Genomic DNA, 5000 nt, shown 5'->3' on the forward strand with positions numbered 1-5000 from the left:
TGTGTGTGTGTGTGTGTGTGTGTGTGTGTGTGTGTGTGTGTGTGTGTGTGTGTGTGTGTGTGTGTGTAAAAAACATCCACTAGATTTGTGCACAATGTTCACCTGGTTCTTGGGTACCACACCTGTGAAGTCTGTGTGAGTGTTTTGTGTGTTGACTTCCTAACCTCCAATGCTGACTTCTTAATCCCACTGCTCATATCCTTATCCCAGTGGAGCACACACACACTCACACACACACACGCTCAGTAAATCCCAGCAATCTCTCAGTAATAAATAACACACACACCCGAAAACACACCCAATATCTACAAGCACACATTTAAATACTATTATTTATAATACATATTACTTATTGAAGACCAAAGCAAGCCCTGCATGCAACATAACACACACACACACACACATACGCACACCACACACATGCACAGAGACACATTCCCTTAGAGATGAGGATTTTCTTTTTGTGTTCTCCTCTATTGTTTAATAGAGCATGCATTGCCTGCTTATTACATAGGGATTATTTGCCTTCACACACACACACACACACACACACACACACACACACACACGCTGCCAAATGATGCTTGAAGATTTTCAGGCAACAATTATCCACATGAATGTTAAATGGCAAACAATTAGTAATTCATGAGCTTGCAAACGAGCCAATAAACCCTAGCTTTTTTATCATATCCTGTTTCGCTCGCCTCCAAAATCTCTTTTTACCATCTCTGTCCTCTCTCCAAATCTCTCTCTTTTATGTTCCCTGAGCCTCCTGTGCAGAACGAGATGAAAAAGGACAATGCAGATCATGCATGTTTATATAATCCTGCTTCTAGAGTTGTGCTTTTGACAGAGGACACAAATAAACAGGGCTGGTTTAGTGTTCAGATACAGAGGAGAGGAGAGAATAACAGGGAAGCTACATCAGGCGCGTAACTGAAACCTTCCTTTCGCGACACGTAAAATCCATTTTAGAAGATTGGTCTATTTTTTTTCGAACGTACACGCCACCATCACGTAGCTAATTCCATTGATTACAGTGAAAGTAAATTGTTGCAGCAGACGCAACGCGAATGGAACGCTTCAGTTACGTGCCTGGTGTAACTTAGCCCTAAGGGTGGTGTAAGGTGTACAGTGTGGTAAGAAGGAGATGGAGACTACAAGCTTCCACTGCTCAAGCAACAAATCCTACATCTGGGATGAATTCTGTCATTACACCATGTTGCTCTGTTGCATCTGCAATCGAATGCTCCTGCCTGAGAGCTGTGCTGTGCTCGACTGCTTCTGTCTGGCAGTGATGCTTAAGTAGGGACTGGTTAGGGCTGAGCAAACAGCAGTAATTGCCCTTTCCGCCCACAGATTACTCTGGGATCTGAGATTATCAATCTCTCTCTCTCAGTATGTGAGGATGTGTGTGTGTGTGTGTGTGTGTGTGTGTGAGAGAGTGTGTGTGTGTGTGTTTCATGGCAACCTGACATTACATGCAAGGTGTGGTAAAGGGAGAAAAATGAAACAAATTATTTGACAGATATTACAAAACACACACACGCACGCACGCATGCACACGCACACACACGCACACGCACACGCACACGCACACGCACACGCACACGCACACGCACACGCACACGCACACGCACACGCACACGCACACGCACACGCACACGCACACGCACACGCACACGCACACGCACACGCACACGCACACACACACACACACACACAGATGAATGTCAGAAAAACTTACAATCAAACTTGTATAAACAGTGTCAAATAAAACATTTCTGATTATACACTAAGTAAGACTACAGTACAGTGACTACTCTGCATTCTGCTGCTCATCCCTCCGGACACAGAAGCACACACACACACACACACACGCACACGCACACGCACACGCACACGCACACGCACACGCACACGCACACGCACACGCACACGCACACGCACACGCACACGCACACACACACACACACACGGATGCTTTGGGAGCTGACCCTAGCAGTTGGCTGGTACACACCCCCAGTCGCAGGGGAGTGCTGAGCCACTTAAGATGGCCGCATTAAAGTTTCATTGGCTGACTGTGTAAGCTGCGGGGTCAGAGGTCACAGCGGAGAAACAGACAACAACACGGCTCTATCAGGGGAGCCGTTAGGGATCCAGTCATGAACGACAACACACAGGGCAGCACTCTAGAGGTAGGGGGCAGAATCACTACCTCACATAGATAATGAAAGGTAAGGTAAGGTAAGGGGGCAGAATCTTACCTCACATAGACAAGGAAAGGTAAGGTAAGGTAAGGTAAGGTAAGGTAAGGTAAGGTAAGGTAACTATATTTATATAGCCCATTTAATATGCACAGAGTGCAACCCAAAGCGCTCCAAGACATTAACACACAAGACAAAAGACGTTCACAGCACAAACAGGCTGTAACCAGAATAGCAAGAGAGGTCAGAGGCCCCCCTGCACAACTAAGCAAGAGGACAAGTACATTAGTCTCTAGTCTGAGATATAGACGCCTCACAGGTCCTCAACTGGCAGCTTCATTAAATGGTATCCGCAAAACGCAGTGTCGACTCCGGGATGCTGGCCTACGAGTGAGAGGCCTATGTAGGCAGAGTGGCAAAGAAAAAGTCATATGTGAGACTGGCCAATGAAAGGAAAAGATTCAGATGGGCAAAATAACACAAGACATTGGACAGAGGAAGATTGGGAAAAAGTGTTATGGATAGATGAATATAAGTTTGAGGTAAAGCAATAGCAGGTCCCAGGCACTCAGAATGAGTTTGAGGTGTTTGGATCACACAGAAGAACATATGTGAGACGCAGAACAAGTGAAACGATGTTGGAGGAGTGCCTGACGCCATCTGTCAAGCATGGTGGAGGTAATGTGGTGGTCTGGGGCTGCTTTGGTGCTGGTAAAGTGGGACGTTTGTACAAGGTAAAAGGGATTTGAATAAAGAAGGCCATCACTCCATTGGCATAATTGTCATCAATTGTCAACTATCATGCCATAATTGGAGCCAATTTCCACCTTCAACAGGACAATGACCCAAATCACACCTCCAAACTGTGCAAGAACTTTTTAGGGAAGAAGCAGTCAGCTGGTACTCTGTCTGTAATGGAGTGGCCAGCGCAGTCATCAGATCTCAACCTTATTGAGCTGTTGTGGGAGCATTGAAAACATGAAATTGTCTGGGTGACCCCAAACTTTTGAACGGTAGTGTAGCTCTGAAAGACAGAGAAGTCTGAAGTTGCAAGTATTCTCATTTCTCTGAGCACAGAAAGTGGAGATCTGCCGCTCGTTCTCTTGGTAGGTTGTTGTTACCAGAGTTCCTTAGCGATTCAATCCACGCTCAATCCAGACATGACATTAATGTTAATTCAGTTAGCATGGCAGCTCTGCAGCATATCGAAGGGCTTGTGCTAGCGGGCCGGCTGGTCTCTCAGAGTTAACGTAGACCTACAGCACCAGTCCGGATTGCGATCCTCCCTGAGCAGATGTTTAACGCGCCACTTCGCTTACACATCAGTTCATATCAATATCCATGACGTTGCTTTCCCAATGGCGTTAACGTTAACATTAACTTTTCAGCCAACTGACAAAAGGTAGAAAAGTATCATGACTGAGACATAAACGATCGAAAATAACATAATAATAAAACATTTGAACAAGACAATGACATAAAATTACAAAAATTATTAATTAAACAAACAAAAACAGGATGCCAGATGGAGCGGCATAAATTGCCTGTGTACCCATAACCTAGCCAAGGAAGAAAGGAAAGGGAGAGAGAGAGAGGAGAGGGAGGGAGAGAGAAAGAGAAAGAGAGAGAATAAGAGAGAGGAGGTAAAATAACTCAACAGCAACTGCAAGAGAGAGAATTTTGTGTGTTAGTTGTGATGTTGATCTCTATTTCTGCTGTATGATCTACTTTAAGGCAAAAATGGCTGCCAAAAATAAACAACTCCTGTCCTACAGACCATCATCGCCTTGGCAATGCGGTCTTTGCCGGGCCCAGTCAGCGCGCTCTATTCATCTGGGAGAGACACAGGAAGTGAGGTAGCTGTACACAGTGAGCATGCGGCGTACTGCCTATTGTCTCCGAGAAGACGTCACAGTGTTTACTCTCTTCTCAGGCTCTTGTTCTGTCACGCAACCCAAACACACACACACACACACACACACACACACACACACACACACACACACACACACACACACACACACACACACACACACACACACACACACACACACACACACACACACACACACACACACACACACACACACACACACACACACACACACACACACACACACACACACACCTCAGGACAAACAGAGAGACTGCAAGGTTTACTAGCCAGGGAATTGGAAGGTTGTGGGTGGAGAAGGTTGTGTGTGTGTGTGTGTGTGTGTGTGTGTGTGTGTGTGTGTGTGTATGGACGTATGCTATGCACATACTTGAGAGTGAGAGTGACTGAGAGAAAGTTTGCATGTTTCTGCATAGTGCATGTCTACAGTACCTACATCTGGGCATATTTGTGTATTTCTTTATGTGTGTGAGGAAGAGATCACAGTGGACAACAAACAAAGGCAGGAGAGATGTTGAGCATGAGTGTGTGTGTGTGTGTGTGTGTGTGTGTGTGTGTGTGTGTGTGTGTGTGTGTGTGTGTTGAGCATGAAAGAGTCTCTATCCTGGCTGACCCTACAGTGTCCACAGAGTGCTCCTTAAATCACCTGACCACATCAGCATGCTAATTTGTGTCTAGACTGAGCCCATATGGCCCACTGAGTGAGTGTTCATTTAGGGCCATCACTCAAACAGGTGCGCTTCTTTTATTTTTTAAAGGACACACACACACACACACACACACACACACACACACACACACACACACACACACACACACACACACACACACACACACACACACACACACACACACACACACACACACACACACACACACACACACACACACAGTCATAG

General features: G+C 45.8%; 1 protein-coding gene across 6 annotated transcripts in view; it reads right to left on the reverse strand.

Annotated features, from left to right (window-relative positions):
• The window catches only part of shf (Src homology 2 domain containing F), a 125635-nt gene that overhangs the window by 93936 nt on the left and 26699 nt on the right, over positions 1-5000 (reverse strand). The gene's annotated exons all lie outside the window — the stretch shown is intronic.

The sequence above is a fragment of the Alosa pseudoharengus genome, unplaced genomic scaffold, assembly GCF_046254945.1.
Source record: "Alosa pseudoharengus isolate Yale_2024_CS ecotype anadromous, Long Island Sound unplaced genomic scaffold, YU_APseudo_1.1 YU_APseudo_1.1_scf_19, whole genome shotgun sequence".
Taxonomy (NCBI): domain Eukaryota; kingdom Metazoa; phylum Chordata; class Actinopteri; order Clupeiformes; family Clupeidae; genus Alosa; species Alosa pseudoharengus.